This window comes from Scardinius erythrophthalmus (assembly GCF_964197995.2).
Source record: "Scardinius erythrophthalmus genome assembly, chromosome: 1".
Classification (NCBI taxonomy): Eukaryota; Metazoa; Chordata; class Actinopteri; order Cypriniformes; family Leuciscidae; genus Scardinius; species Scardinius erythrophthalmus.
In genome coordinates, this window is record NC_138221.1 from 35,912,370 (window position 1) to 35,929,282 (window position 16,913).

The following is a 16,913-nucleotide window of genomic DNA, read 5'->3' on the forward strand; positions in this document are numbered from 1 at the left end:
GCAGTCGATAATGTTGCAAATTTCCATTGGATTTTCTTTTTTTTTTTTTCACAGTCCTTACTGTCAGTAAGGAAAACATTGGTGTATCAACTATTGTCTTGCACCACCTAATGTTGTCTTTGTAGTAGCTTGTTGGTTCAGAGGATTCTGTCAAAAACTTGGCAAATTATTATACATATAACAGTATTAAGTAATTGTATCTTATAATATTATTTGTGCATGTGTGTAATAATTTTAAAATGTAATTTATTCCTGTGTGTCAGGGTTATGTTCAGTTCTGTTCAGTTTGATTGTGTTTTAGGGGATGTTTACGCAACACCATTTTCAACTAAAAACGGAATACTTTTTATACGTTTTGGCCGTTCGTTTACCCGACAACTGCGTTTTGGGTGCCTGAAAAACGCAAACTTTTGAAAACGGATTTGAAAGTGTCTCCGTGTAAACAACAAAAACGTGAATCTGTGAAAAAGATGATGTCATGCACATGCGTGTTCAGTCTATAGTGTTTCATCGTCATCTAATGGCCTGGCAGCAGAATACATCGTTTTTAGTCGTTTTTTCGCGGATCCGTGTGAATGGGGATTGTTTTGACTATGGTGTTGTCTGTACGAGGAAAACTCGAAGGAAAAACTTCTCCGTTTTAAGCAGATCGTTGTCATGTAAACGTACCCTTTGGTTTCCCTGTTTCCATTTGCCTGTGTTCTAGCTTCTTGATAGTTTCCGTAGTTAATCATTTGTTGTCCTAGTTTCTAATTTGTTACGCATCTCTTTCAGTTTCTGTTGATTAGCCTCTCTTGTGTATTTAAGCCTTCAGTTGTCACAGTTCTTCGGCTACACCTCGTCCTTCCATCCCTTCGGCTCTGTTGGGCTCTGCCTTCCCTCTGGGTCTGCCTCAGTCCTCCGATGAATTCCTGGTTCCACCTCATCCACTTTGGCCTCCAGGACCTACGGTGGCACCCAGTCTCTGTGTCTCCTTGGCTCCGCCTGGGTCTCCAACTCTCCTGGATCCACTGCTGGAGGTCGGGCATCTGACTCCTCCCTGGATCCTCTGCTCTTGGTTCCTGTTTTCCCTGTGATGACCATGGGACACGGGGCTAACTCGTTTTCTCTTATATCCACTTAACCATCGGGTTAGATAAACAAAATATTATGAAAAGGTCAGTTTAGAATAAGAATTTAATATTATATAGCACGAGGCTCACACTACATATAAGGTCATAATATCAATGTCACCAGACAGCATATTCTTTTAGATCCCTAGAGACTTTTTTAAATTGCCCTTCACTAGATTGAAAAGTTCACTATCGCAAGCCTGCCCAGGGTGGGAATTCAGGTCTCCAGATAAAGTCATAATTGTTCTGCCATTCTGCTGCCAGAATAGACATCCCGCTATCTTCCTCCAAACCATGAGTTTCCCAAACTCTCCCAGAGTTTTTCCATAAAAGAGTAAAAACCAAAAATAGAACCGATACAAAGACTCTCATCATCTCTGCAGTGATGAAAAACTCCAAACTGCACTGACTAGTCAACAAGTTCAGTGTTTTGTGTTGACTAGTCATGGATCACAAGACATTGGTCATGCTTGTTGTATGCAACTGCAGGAAGAACATTCCTTACAGAAACTGTGAATTGGACATTTGCGTTTTTGGACCATTTATGACAATGCAAGCAGCATGAATCTGACAACGGACATTTCTCACCTGCACAGAAATTCTCAGTTCTCACACACTTTCCGTCAAAGTTTCGCTTGACTTGCCAGAAACAGCAAAGACTGCTGAAGCTGCATTTACATAATGTAAACAAGGACTCGCCAAGTACTCTGTTACTTTTCTGGACTAGTCAGCTATTAAACATTAGTAGTTGTGCGAGCTTTAATGGAAGACAGGAATCAGAAACTGTTTGAGAATTTTGAATGATGTTTCACCACAGAAAAATAAATAAAAAGCCACCACAGTTACAATCCCTTACGAAAAAGAAGTATACTTCAAGTTCATTTTATGAAGTATACTTCAAGTTCATTTTATGAAGTATACTTAAGTAATGTTCAAGTATATTTTTAAGTATACATGATGCAGTAAGTATACTAATGTCAATATGTACTTGTAGTAAACTTGTAAGTGTACTATTTTAATACCGCTTGGGACTAAATTGCCCAACTTTTACTATATACTGTAAAAGTATGTATAAGTGTAACAGTAGTAAACTTTAAAGGGTTAGTTCACCCAAAAATGAAAATTCTGTCAGTAATTACTCACCCTCATATTGTTCCAACCCCGTAAGACCTTCGTTCATCTTCGGAACACAAATGAAGATATTTTTGATGAAATCTGAGCCATGTCTCACTCCTCCATAGGCTGCTATGTGACCGAAACTTGCTGGCCCAGAAAAGTTATTAAAGAGATCGTTAATATAGTCCAAGTGACTGCAGTGGCTCAATCTTAAGTATATCAAGCGACGAGAATACTTTTTGTGCGCAAAAACAAACAAAAATAACGACTTTATTCCACTTTTCATTTCCTTCTCTCTGGGCCTCGTAGTGTTTTTGCGCTGTGCGTCTGTGTTGTACGTCATCACGCATCACCCACATGACCGGCGTCGGCCAATAGTGAGCCTACGTGGTGACGTGTAACAAGGACGCGCTGCGCAAAAACACTACGCGAACTAACTAGAGGCCCAGAGAGAAGGAAATGAATAGTGGAATAAAGTCGTTATTTTTGTTTGTTTTTGCGCACAAAAAGTATTCTCGTCGCTTGATATACTTAAGATTGATCCACTGGAGTCACTTGGACTATATTAACGATCTCTTTAATAACTTTTCTGGGCCAGCAAGTTTCGGTCACATAGCAGCCTATGGAGGAGTGAGACATGGCTCAGATTTCATCAAAAATATCTTCATTTGTGTTCCGAAGATGAACGAAGGTCTTACGGGGTTGGAACAATATGAGGGTGAGTAATTACTGACAGAATTTTCATTTTTGGGTGAACTAACCCTTTAAGTGCACAACTTGTTCATAATTACGTTTCTCATTTGTACTGCAAGTGAACTTATGGGTATACTAGTAGTTTTACTATTTTAATACTTGTAGCAAATTTTTAGTTTATGTAAGAACACTTTGAAGTATACTTTCAGTAAACTACTAGTTTAGTAGTTTTATACTACAAGTTTTCATTAAGCGAACTTAACATTATACCTGTAGTTTACTATTTATATATTATTTTTGCACCTCATAACACTATGTTCAAATTTTATTTTTTATACTTGAAAAATACCTTTAACTGTACTTTAATTTCAAAAATATTCTATTAGCTTCATGCATACTATACAAAGCACTACAAACAACAGCTTCGAATTGCAGTTGCTTGTGCTGGACTCTGACACTCTACTAGCTGTTGTTGTGGTCTATAGGCCTTCAAAGCCACATAAAGATTTGCTAATGGATTTTGCAGACTTTCTGGGGGCTATTATCCCCAATTTTTTAATTGTTGGGGATTTTAATATTCACATATGCTGCCCCCAAAACTTATTCACTAAAGATTTTATTAATTTAACAGAAGATTTTGACTTAGTGCAGCTGCTTACAAGACCTACACACATAAAGCGGCGTACTCTCAATCTTATTCTGTTCCATGGGATCCTGTTGGGTGACATTGAAATATGCGACCATAGTTTTTTTCTGATCACAATCCTATTATCTTCAATATGCCACTAGCACTGAATACTATAAATCCCTATAAAACTGCCCATGTGGTGCGGAGGATCACTGCTGCTACCTCTGCCACTATCTCTGCAGCGTTTGAGGAGCTTTCCTATTATCCTGAACTTGCTTCACCAGAGCTCAGCCCAGACGATTTGCTTTATAATTTTAATTCTGTTTGTAGTACAAGTTTTAGATGATGTCGCTCCAGTGAGGACACAAAAATGAATCCCTAAACCATGAGTGATTAATAACACTCAGACATTGAGACAGTTATTTAAAAAAGTTTAATGTAATGGGTCCGACGCTCTTAAATTTTATGAACAAATGCATTGAGTTCCACCAACTGCGGAACGGCTGCGGATCGGCTCCGCTGCGTGTCGGCTCCGTGCTCCGCCATCCTTCAATACCCACCAGGTCCGGACTTGTTGCGGAACGGCTGCGGCCATGACTGACAGCTGAAGTCACGAGGACCCACGAGATCTCGCGAATTCACGTATGATCGCTCAATATAAATGCTGAATTGCTGTGGAGCTCTGCGTATCTGCTCTGGAGGGCTGCGGATCGCCGGAGCTGGGACGGAGTCGGAACGCAGCCATTCCGCAGTCAGTGAAAATACACACATTGACTTTAATGGAAACCTATTGACTCCGCCGCCGTTCCGGAGCCGATCCACAGCCGTTCAGCATTTGGTGGAAATTAGGGGTTAGGAGTCATTCCTGAGTATCTGAAACATGCCTCAGTGCAACCCAGACTTAAGAGGCCAAACTTGGATTCCTCCGATTCATCAAATTTTAGACCTATTTATAATCTCCCATTCTTAACAAAAATTTTAGACAAAGTAGTTCTGTGTCAGCTTCAAAAAAATTTGGTCGACAACAAAATTTTTGATATATTTCAATCAGGCTTCAGAAAATTTAACTCCACTGAAACGGCTCTTGTAAAAGTGCTCAATGACATCTTTTAGCCACTGACTCTGGGGACTCGGTTGCATTGGTACTTCTGGACTTAAGTGCTGCATTCGACACGGTAGACCATAATGTCCTGCTATCTCGTTTAGAACACATAGAGGGCATCAGAGGTTCAGCCTTACATTGGTTTCAGTACTATCTGAGAAACAGGAGTTTTTCTGTTAATATTGGTAATTATCGATCTTCCTCTGTAAAGTTGACGTGTGGAATTCCTCAAGGCTCCACACTAGCTCCTATGTTATTGTCTTTATATATGCTTCCTCTTGGTACTATTTTTTAGAAAATATGACTTGAGTTATCGCTGTTATGCAGACGCCACACAAATATATTTTCCTCTTAAACATAAAAATAGTTTAGAACAGATGGCTGCCTTGTGTATGTTAAAGCATGGATGTCTCTGAATTGTCTCTGAAGTCCACAAGTCTGAATGAGAGTAAAACTGAGGATATGGTGTTTACCCCTTGCAATGTACATTACACAACAAATGTAAATCTTGGTGGTCTGGCACCTTATGTTAAGCCATATGTCAAAAACTTGGGTGTGGTGTTGGATAGTGCCCTAAAGCTTGATAGACAGGTCAACCAAGTTGTGAAGTCAAGCTTTTACCAGCTACGAACCCTGGTAAAAATTAAGTCTTTCCTTTCATTCTCAAATTTTGAAAAAGTAATACATGGTTTTATCACCACAAGGCTGGATTATTGCAATTCGCTTTATTTGGGGATTAGTCAATCGTCCATAAACCACCTTCAGACAGTCCAGAATGCTGCTGCTTTGACAGGAGTTCGTAAACGGGAACATACAGCTCCTGTCCTTCAGTCACTTCACTAGCTGCCGGTGCATCATAAGATTAATTTTAAAGTTCTGTTACTAGTTTCCCATCTGCTGACAGTCCATAAACCTGCAAGAGCTCTTAGGTCTGCAAACTTAGGTCTCTTAGTGGCTCCTAGATCAAGGCTTAAGACTAGAGCATTTTCCATTGCTGCGCCAAGACTTTGGAACAATCTGCCTATTGAAATTAGAACTGCACCCACCCTGTCCATTTTTAAAGTAAGGTTAAAAACATTTTAATTTGATCTGTCTTATAAAATATGAATGTTGATGCAGTTGTCCTGTTTGTCCTTGTTTTCTTTTATTCTGTTATTGTTTTTTCCTTTTTAACTCTGTACAGCACATTGGTCAATGGAAGTTATACTTGTGTGCTTTATAAATAAAGTGATTGATTGATTGATTGATTGATTGATTGATTGATTGATTGATTGATTGATTGATTGATTGATTGATTGATTGATTGATTGATTGATTGATTGATTGATTGATTGATTGATTGATTGATTGATTGATTGATTGATTGATTGACTGAAAAATGCTGCCTACGGAGGATGCATTAGAATGCATCAAAGCATGTGCAAATCCAATGTTAGCTTCACTCCCTGAAGATATATTCATCTGAGGCCCTGTCCCAAATGGCACACTTTAGACTTGTGGACTTCCTCAGAGTCCACATTTTGGTGACGTCATGTAGTGCAGACCTATAGGGCCCTTGGTGAGTCCACGAGGGCGCATTGAGAGGTATTTTTGGGACAGACTCAAATGTTACGCCGGAAATAACAGTCTGGTTGTTGTTGGACAGGAGAAATCACATTTTTGCGCTCCGACGTCTTATCTCCATGTCAACTACACAGCCTATTTTTACAGCTCTATATTTTGATATTGTGCATGCCACCTGGGCATTACAATAGATACATCATGCTTATTTAAATGATTTATACAGTTGTACATAATAATACATAATGTTCCATTTGAACTAAGATTACAATTTTAACACATAATGAAAATGTGCATGAGTTTCAGATGAATTTACACGTTTCAATATTCATACTATGTTTACATATGACTCAGTAAAGCCCTGACATTCTGTTCTATTTATTAAATGAATCATAATGTGATCGTATTATTCAGCGCACTATTATTATGTTTGAGACATCAACCACTGGTCGATGACCATAATGTTTGTATAAACTGTAGGTAATAACTGGTAAAATGTACATCTAGGTCATAAAAACCGTAATATTTTCTTCTCAGCCATGTCAACAATTGTCCGTGAGCGAAATCTCCTCCCATCCGTTGTCTGATTGGCCTCTCGCAAGGATTCCTGGGTAGTTAAAGTGTGTGGAGCCTGCATCTATGCGGGCTTCGCGGAAGACCACTTCAAGGGTACAAAGGGGGCGCTGCTAAGCACACTTCAGAGCGTTAAAATGCTGAATGGGCCAGTCTACGGACTTGTAGACTTGGCGAGCACGCGCAATTTAAGTCCACGAGACCGAAAGTCCACATGAAGTGCGCCATTTTGGACAGGGCCTGATTGATTTTTGTAGTGTGACGAGTCTCCGGTTGTTCCTGCTGTTGTTGACTGGTGGGTCTGGCTGGGAGACTCATCAGGAGAATGATGTACACCTGTGCAGAGTCATCGGAAGTCTGATGTGCGCCTGTAGCCTATATAAGCTTAAGCCTGGAACACACCAAGCCGACGGTCGGCCGTCGGGCAGTTTCAGTGCGTCGGCCGACTAAATCTTCTCGGTGTGTTCCCCTCCGTCGGCTGAAATTGGTCCTCGTCGGCTTTGTAACGGCCGATTCGACATGTTGAATCGGCGTCGGGCCGTCGGTGAAAGAGGGAACTCTGATTGGCTGTTCAGCTTAGTGAAGGAGGCAGTGCACGAGAATAATAGCAAAACAGCGAGCAAAGTCAAAACGGTACAGATAGAAGGCTGTTCTAATGTTACGTCATCTTACCTGAGTGTTCCTTGGCGAATATTTCAATATTAACACGAGCGGAGTGGAATAAAAAAAGTGTTTAGCAGGATTGATATTCAAAACGGTAAGCGCGCACTGCTTTGTTTACGTTTGTGTATTTGCAGCCGGCACGTCCGTTTCCCTTTTTGAATAACGAATATAGACGAATATATCTGCAAAAATAGACAGTTGTCTCATTTACACGCAGGCGCAGAACCCGCTTTCTAGCTGACAGTTGGCTGTAGTTCTCTCGGTGTGTTCAAGTGCACTTTTTACCCCGACGCGAGGCGACAACACAGTCGGCTTTCATCAGCGCTAGTTCGTCGGCGTCGGCTTGGTGTGTTCCAGGCTTTAGGCTTTTGAGAATGTTGAGGGTGTCTGATTCACACTTATCAGCACTCATTAGAGAGAACTGATGGTTGATGTTGTGATTTTATCAACAAAGATTTGAAACTGAGTTGGTTTTAATAAATAGTATAAATAACATAGCATTCTAAGTGATGTTATTAAGCATTGTTTAAATGCAAATTTTATATTTGGCTTGAATCATAGCATACTGCACTGAGACACTTAAAATTAAGTGAATCATTGTAATAAATATCAATATGTGCCTTCAAATGGCTTTATTAATGACTGCATTTCATTGTCTACTTGTACTCTTGTAATCTAATCCATTGAAAGGTTTATTGCATGAAATATGCCATGCAGGGATGTCAAGGAACATTTGATGACATGAACCACTAAATAGTGGGTTTTTTTTTTGACTAATTGAAATGAGTTGTTAGACAACCGAATCATGAAACCCACTTGCTCTCTCTTACCTTGAAGTATCTTGGCAATGTGCCTGTGTTTTTGGGTCACCCTGCTTCTGACAAGATGTGTATATCCTTCACAATAGATGAGCTGGCTATGAACATTAATACTGGGTGATGTAAATGCCGTTAACCTGGATCAAATAATTTTGGCACTACTGTTCTGCAAGTGCCCTTGAAAGAGAAAGAGCTTTGACCTAAAACTTTCAGCATGCTTCTTCTCTGAAAAGAAACCGATTTTCTGATTCCCTCTTGAGGTCCAGGACCATGAGAAAGCAGGTTACCTACTTCAAAGCACCTGAATGTCAAATAAAACATGTTATTCAGAGAGGGTTTTCAATGAACGTCTACTGTTTATCTATTACTGCAGGCGTCATGCAGAACAGGTCGTATAAACCCACAATATAGACTCATTTACAAAAATACATAAAAATGTTTCAATGTGGGTCATACAGTACCCTGCTGTTTTACTTTGAGCTTTGCTGCGGTTATGGCAACATTTCTCTGAATATTAATAGAAATGAAACAGGAAATGTGGCATGGAACATGTGCAGAGCACCACTCAAGGCATCTGTTGATTGTGGCCCCATATTGCCATCCTCTTCCTGCAGGGCCTCATTTCCCGCCATCAGACTTTTCCTTACGTGATTAAGTTTCCAATTACCGATGTCTGCCAAGTTCCATTGGCTCCATTGAGCGGGTCTGGATCGCTCTTCCTCTTCTGAGGCTGAGAGCGGCGTGTTGGGAGTCTAAAATAGGAGGGTGCTCTTGCATGCTGAAGCAAAAACTCATCAAGGAGAAACTCACGCTGAGCAGAAACATCTCCGCGGCAGATTGACAGGTATGGTATAAATGAAGGCCTATGTGAGCAGATTGGATGAATGGATGGATTTTTACATTGTCTAGTTTTAAAAACAATAAAAGAGGTGAAAGAACATTGACAGCAAGCTGATATTTAGATTCACAAATCAATGATTTTAGCACAGTCAATGTGATTACAGAATATTCATATTTATTAAAATTCAACTTATTGTGTAAAACTGTACAGTTTAGTCTAATAAAACATTTTGTGATTTAAATTATAACTAACTAAATGAGAAAAAGCAGATTTGGAGTTCAACAAATTATGATATTAAATGTGTCTATATTTACATTTTATTTGATATTTCACTTTCTACCAACTTTTTTTGTAATTTTGCAACTGTGTGTCAGCTAACTCTCATTAGAGTATTAGTAAACTGTCTGCTTAATATCTGATAACACTTTATTTTGATCCTCCACAACAGACATTCTGACTATAAGTAACTTTGAAACTACATGTCAACTTATTATACTTGCACCTACCAGTCTACTAATACTCTAATGAGAGTTAGTTGACATGTAGGTGCAATGTTACTTATAGTATAATGTTAGTAGTTAGTAGTAAAATGTCTAACGTGGACTATCGAAATAATGTGTAACCAAAAAGTACTTTTGACAAAAGAAGTCTGTATTAAGTCCAAGAGCACTGCTTTATATGTTAAGTGCATCTATCTTTGATGACTAAACTGCAGGAGTAGCAAACTAAACGTTAAGAAGTCAGATACAAGTTGCTTCAAAATGAAGTAAAAACATGCCTTCTGTGAGTTTGCAACACTTCCAAACACATTAGCGCAGTGTTTCAGCATCAGTAGTGTTGAACTGATTTTGGATGCGTGTCCTGTAGACGGCAACAGATTCTGAAAAGAAAATCAAAAGGCAGATGGAAAAACAATGCAATTCCAGCTGGTGAAATACAAAGCCAACTGAAGACAACGTGGCCAGCTGAGAATAAAGAGTGTAGATATAATCAAAACAGAGCCTACAATCATAATCCAAACATGCTCATTCAGTAGAAAGCTGTATTGAGTTTAGTTCATTCATGGAGAAACGTTAATCTTTCTCCAAGCCCAAAATGTTTTCAGTAAAGCCAAGAATCTTTTAATCCTCTTTGCTACAAACATTTAATCCCTGGTCATTTTCTCATTAATAAAACAATGCTGCAATACTTCACATAACCTTGATTCCAGACTTTTGACTATTGATGTTAAGTCACATACTGAAGTTTATACTGCAACAAACTGAAAGCTCATTTAAATTATGGTGCAGTGTTCTGTTATGTAGACAACACTGTAGAAATGTGTTGACTGTGGTCAGGATTCATCATCCAGGCAAAACAAGCAAAGACCTGACCTTGAAAAACAAGCAGAATGTGCAGCTATGCTTGAGGAACTTGATGGCAAACTTTAAAATAATGGTTTGCAGTCCTTGCAAAGCTGTTTTATTAAGGCAATGTCATGAGCCTTGCAAAGTTTGACAAATCCAGCAAAAAGTTTTCCTCATAAAAACTCTTTTGCAGAGCTGCTTTATAGCTGAATTGACTTTGTTTATAGTTGATGAAATTATTTTGCAATATTGGTGCTATTATTGAAACTAAACAACACTGAACTGACTTGAGATGCTTACAGCTGAATTAAACTCATGTCATAATTGATTTATACAATATATATTGAATAAAGCGCCATATGAATAAAGATTACATGACTTAAGTAGCAGCATGCTAACATGTGACCAAACGCACCATCAACGTACAATGCACAATGTTCAGTCGAAAGGGTCAAAACTATTGCAACCATGGTGATTTAGGAGCCTTTTAAACTACACTGTTTACAACTAAAAACTTAAAGCTTTTTATGCATTTTGGCCATTCATTTACAGTACACGACAACAGCGTTTTGGGGGCCTGAAAAGGTAAACTTTTGAACACGATTTTCAAAGTGCACGTTTTTTAAAACAATACCGTTATTATCTCCATGTAAACAACAAAAATGTGAATTTGAGAAAACGGTGACGTCATGCGCATGTGTATTACGTTTTCAGTCTATAGGAGCGTTATGTTTCTTTACAAAGTGACATTGCCAACTACTGGCCTGACAGAATAAAACAGCATTTTTAGTCGTTTTCACAAATCCACATGAACAGGGATGGTTTTGGCAACTTTTGTAAAGTTCCGATAATTGACGGAAGTAAGCATAATTATTTTTAAATAAAGTTAAAAATATAGTCATACCAAACAATGGGTAATTTAGTTCCGTTACATCACTAAAGAAAAGTCTCTCTTATTATGATTTCAAGGTAGAGCATATCCACAAGACACTGTCTGAATGTCACTATATTCACATATACGCTTGGCCTAAATGAGCTTGTTAGCTGATTATGCTGTATTTATTAGCCTGCCAGCTTGCTAAGCAATTACATTACTTCCTAGAACTCACTGTCACTCTTGTAAAATGATTTTATCCAACTCCCATGTTCAGTAGCCTCTCCAAAAGTCCCTAAGTTGGCAAGAATGAAAGCATGGATCAGCACGTCATCTTTAAATTTTATATCTGGCCACAGGCAAAATGAGTACAAAATGCACAAGTATAATCTGCAATAAAAACAAGGCTGCTGTGTCTTAAGGGAGCACTTGAAGGACCAATTGATTTTCATCCTTCGTGTTTTTTTAAAACCTGAAATCTGTTTAGCGCTCAAGTGCAAGCAGTAAATTGATTTCCTCAAATAAATATGACTGTGTTGGTTGAATATCACATTCATCAAGTTGCTTTGGAAAGCAACTGTCCCTTAATATCAGAGAGAAAAACAATGACAAGACAAAAAACAACTTAACAACAACAATAAAAGGGCATTTACTGAAGAATTTACTGAACATTTTAAGGGTCACACTAAATTGTTTTTTGTGGTTCACTGAGGATTTTCTTTGGTGAGGCAAGATACTTGATACTTGAACAGTACTTATATTCATTCAGCATGTGCCTCCTTTCTCTGTGTGGTATTGAATACAACCTTCAGAAGATTTATAAATGCTCTCTTTTATGGAAAAGGGAAATTCGTGCAAACTCGTAAGCCGTAAGCACGTAAGCCAAAAAGACCATGACAGCAAAATGGGTTTGTTTGAAATGATGAACAGATTCATATAATTATGAAATTTTGGGGAAATACAACAATAGATTCTTAAAAACAAACGTTTTAAAGTAACATCAAAGTAAAGTTTATGTCAACTGATTAAAATATATATTTAATCGTGATTTTTTCTTACACTGTCACACATTTTGTTATTTTTTTTAAGGAAAGACAACTAAAAAAAGCCTTTTATGTGCAATTTGTCAGCAAATTATGTAGATGACACCAACACTACATTTAAGCAGTAGTGCTTTTACTCATCTCACACTAAACAACACATATTCAAGTCATTCAAGTTTCAATAGAAATGACATCAGAGTATAAATATCAGTGTATCCCCAACTTTTACTCAGAATGTCATTTCTATCGAAACTTGAATGCCTTGAATGTTGACCATAAATGTTTGTCAGCAACAGTACACTATAAACATATTTCAGATAATAGAAGTAATCATCAAACTATATAAAGATGTAATTAAGTCTTACTTAAGTGGGTCAAAAAAATGAAATTAACTATTTTCATTTAAATCAATAAATGTAAGAATTTTGGATTAAAATATACAAAAACCACTAGAACAATGTTATATATTTTGATGATTTTACTGTGCCTTTAATAATGAAATGTAATCATATATTGAGCTCAAGGGAGTCAAAAGAGGCTGCTTTCCTATTAAATATTATTTGCTAAGTTTTTTTTTTTAAAGAATCATTTTAATATCATATTTTGTAGTATCTGTTTTAATAGTTTCATACTGTCAAATATGTTTGATGTCAATATGTTCCAGATTTTGTTTTTGTTTTTCGTATTTTGCCACAGATCCCCTTGCCTCATCCCCTACATTCACTGAAGGGCAACAGCATGTGAAACAAATTCATCAGGTTATAAGTACACTGAATAAGAACAACCTGTGCTAATGATCATCATAGTAATAATTATAGTATAATCTAAAGCCTCTATGTCCCAGTGGTCAGATTGTCCATCACCTTGAGCCGCAGCACCAGCAGACTGCTCTATAAATGGTCTTCGCCATTCCCCAACTGTTGCTCAGAACTGGGACATGCACAGCATCAAAGTCACAGAAAACGCTGGCCTATATTATACTTCTAGGCCCTCACCCCGTCTGACCCACTAACGCTGAGGAAAACTATTAATAAGAGCAATGTGTGGAGATGGATAAAAGTAGACTGGGCAACTTCTTCTGAAGGTTAACATAGCAATTACATTGATTTGCATCATCAATTTCAGCATGAAAGTCTCAATTCATTAGTAGTTTGCCATTTTGTTGGGTTTTTCGGTTATTTGTTTTGTTTGAGGCACATTAAAGGGTTCACCTAAGTGTCACCACATGCACCCACGTCGTTCAGGCCCAGTGTCCCACTGGCCGATTATCAGTTGTATGCATTTACACAGTCGTTTGACTCAACTGAGTTAATTGTCTAATAGCATCTAATTTGTTCAATATTACTGGTGGTGGTTGTTTGGCATATTCATTTTCGGAAGTTATCCATTTTCAGGGGATCTCCTGCACTTAAATGGCTAATAAATTAAGAAAATGGAGACATAAATGAAATCCTTTTTTCACTGAAGTGGTGCATGTACATATGATTTTTCCATGTGATGATTCATATAGGCTAGCTGCAGAAAATGAGTTATTTAATATAATGTGCAGGATGTTCATTTTCATACCATGAAGTCTTTATGACATGTAGGCTATACTCTAATGGTTCGATAGCTCTTTAAAAATTAAATAACCAATAATAATAATAAAATACAATAATGCAAATACAATAATCTACAATAATGAGTTACAAATTAAGCTGGTTGCAAATCAAGCCAAATTTAGCTTTTGTCTCCAAATGTTGTCAGGGTTCTGCCCTGGCAGCTTTGTCTGTGTTGTCTTTGTTTCATGTCTTGTATTGTGCTTGAGCATATGGCTCTGTCTTTGTTTGTGTTGGCCATGTGCTCCTCTGTTCCTGCCTCCTTGTTTCCCAGTACCATGCCCTCTTGTCAAGTTGAATCCTCGTTTGTCTGAGTGTTGTCACCTGTTCCTCATGTTCTCTGCTCCCTTGTTGAGTCCTCGTTTGCCTGAGCGTGTTCACCTGAGTGTGTTCACCTGTTCCTTGTCTGAGGCCCCGTTTACACGAAGGGAAGACGCAGATATTTCCCTGCGGTTTGGCCTCTCATTTACACGAAAACCCCATTTTTATTAGCCTGGCAAGCCAGACCTACATCAAGATGTTGGGTCTGGCAACTCACCATAGACACGGCTCAATCCGAGGGGCGGGATAAACGGCTGTCTTTCAAATTCCCTCTGCACGCAATAGGACAGCGCTTCAACCAACCAGAGCGTTTTCCCAACAGCGGAGCTAGTTGATAGATTCAACTTTTGCCATATCTGGGCGGCAAAACTACGAACACATCTTCCTTTTTTTAAGAATGACTTAAGTGCCGTTCTATAATCTTTTCTCAAAGAAAAACCTAACTCCAAGTCCTCCAGAGTCGCAGCCAAAGCCGATTCGAAAGATGTTCAAATCGTTCAAGTGGCAGGTAACCGTCGCAACTCTGTCGTCATTATGTTAAGCCCGCACCGCCTACTCTATACGTGACGTGATTGGCCTGACCCAATTTAGGTTTTTGCAGCTTGAAAGTCAATGGAGAGTTGCTAGACTGCCCTACATTTTGCTGCCGCTAGGGTGCGTCTGGTTGATGTAAATGACAACTTTTTTGAAAACGATGTTGTGTGCACAATGTTATTATTGAAAATGGAGGGGGGGAAATATTCGTTTCTCTAAATACCTGGCTATGTGTAAATGTGGCCTGAGTGTGCTCACCTGTTCCTCTTGTTCTCAGCTCCCTTTATATGTGTTCTCTTGCCCTCTTGTTTTGCCAGTTCGTTATACTTTCTATGTGCCATAAACTTTGTGTGCTACATTGTTTGTTTGACAGTCTACTGTAGTTTCTAGTCTTACTTTAGTCTCACCTTTTCTAGTCTCATTGTGTCTTGTGCTTGCTGTGTCTTTTGTCTTCCCTAGTTTGTCCTCCAAGCTGAGCTTCCCTGGCCGCTTACACCATCAGCCAAGCAGCAAGACCGGTACGGTAATTGTTTGTGCCCTGAGAGTCGATCCCCTTGTACTGTACGGTCCTGCCTGGCACTTACTGTTCTCCTCCAGTCTCTTGTTGCCATTCTGTGTCTACCCTCCCTCCTACTGTCATCCTGGGTTGGATTCAGCAATCGCTCATCCAACCCAGGATGTGCCTCATTCCTGCCTACTGTTTGAACTGTTCACCTCATCTCCCTCACAATATCCTGTCTTGTCTGCTGTCTTTCAAATTAATGTCTCTCAAGGACATCTTTAACTCCTGCTTGGATGACCCCCTGCCTGCATGAGAGATGGATTCTCTCAGTATTCTGGATTTCTGGGGTTTCTCCAGGTACCTTGGTCATCACAGTAAGTGGGGAATGCCAAGTCGACCAGAATCTGCTTGCAGCAATCACCCTGCCCTTCGTCGCCTGTCATGTCAAGTTTATGATCCTCTTCTGGCTTCTACCAAGAAACCAAGATCCAGAAGGAAGAGGGCAGTCCAGTCCACCACAGCTACCCCAGAGTCAGTCAAACCAATCGCCATCTTCTCCCAGGCATCCAGGTCAGTCCCAGTCATTTCAAAGTCAATTTCTGTTATTCAAGAACCAGTCAAGTCAACCGCTGTCATCTCTGACATTCAAGTCAGTTCCAGCCACCTCTGAGTCTGCTGACTTAACCTCTGTCTTCCCATTAACTGCCAAGAGTATTCCTGTTACTTCAGAGTCTGCCAAGTCTGTTTCAGTCACTGCTGAGTCAACGAAGGTCACTGCTATTCTGCCTGGGTTGGCTGAGTTAGCTGTAGATACTACAGAGCACACAGTATCAGCCCGTCAAAAGAGGAAGAAGAGAAAGGGCTGTGCAGAACAGTCTATGATTCTCCTGAGAGGGCAGTCCCTGAGCCCACTGCTGAGAGGGCGGTCCACGAGCCCTCCAAATGTACCGTTACCTCAGATCCAACGTTGATTTGTAGTCCTTTATAAGATTATATTTCCTATAAATTAAACAGCATTTGGTTGATCTTTTCTTTTTCTTTTAATAACTTTGGAAACATGAATGAAGACTGAGCATGATGAATGCAGTCAAGAAAAAAAGTTGTCTTTTTTAAGAGGGAAAACACATGGGACTAAATATTGAGTTTTAATCATTAAAATGATTATGCTGGGTTTTTGACAAATTAAAGGTAGGGTAGGCAATTTCAGAGAGGCTAGCAATAGCAAGCTAGCGTTGAAAGCATGAGATCCCACCTTCCCTTCAGAGTAAAACCATGCCCCCTTCAAAATACATGACACAGCAGAGTCTGCAAAACGTCATAAGACGAGAAACAGTGTTAAATGACCTCATGTCTCAAAGCATATAACATTACAATAATAATGAACGTAAACAACTTACAGAGTTCTTACCTGTACCAGCTGACTGCTGCAGATTCATTTCGTCATTGATAGTGTTGACATAGAAACGCATAAAACAGCTCCAGGTAGAACGCCACGGTTTTCCATGGCTCACTGTTGTTGCAATATAAGCTTGTTGTTTTGGTTCAGGAGCGGGCCCGAATGCAATGATTGGACAAACATTGTTTTGTTC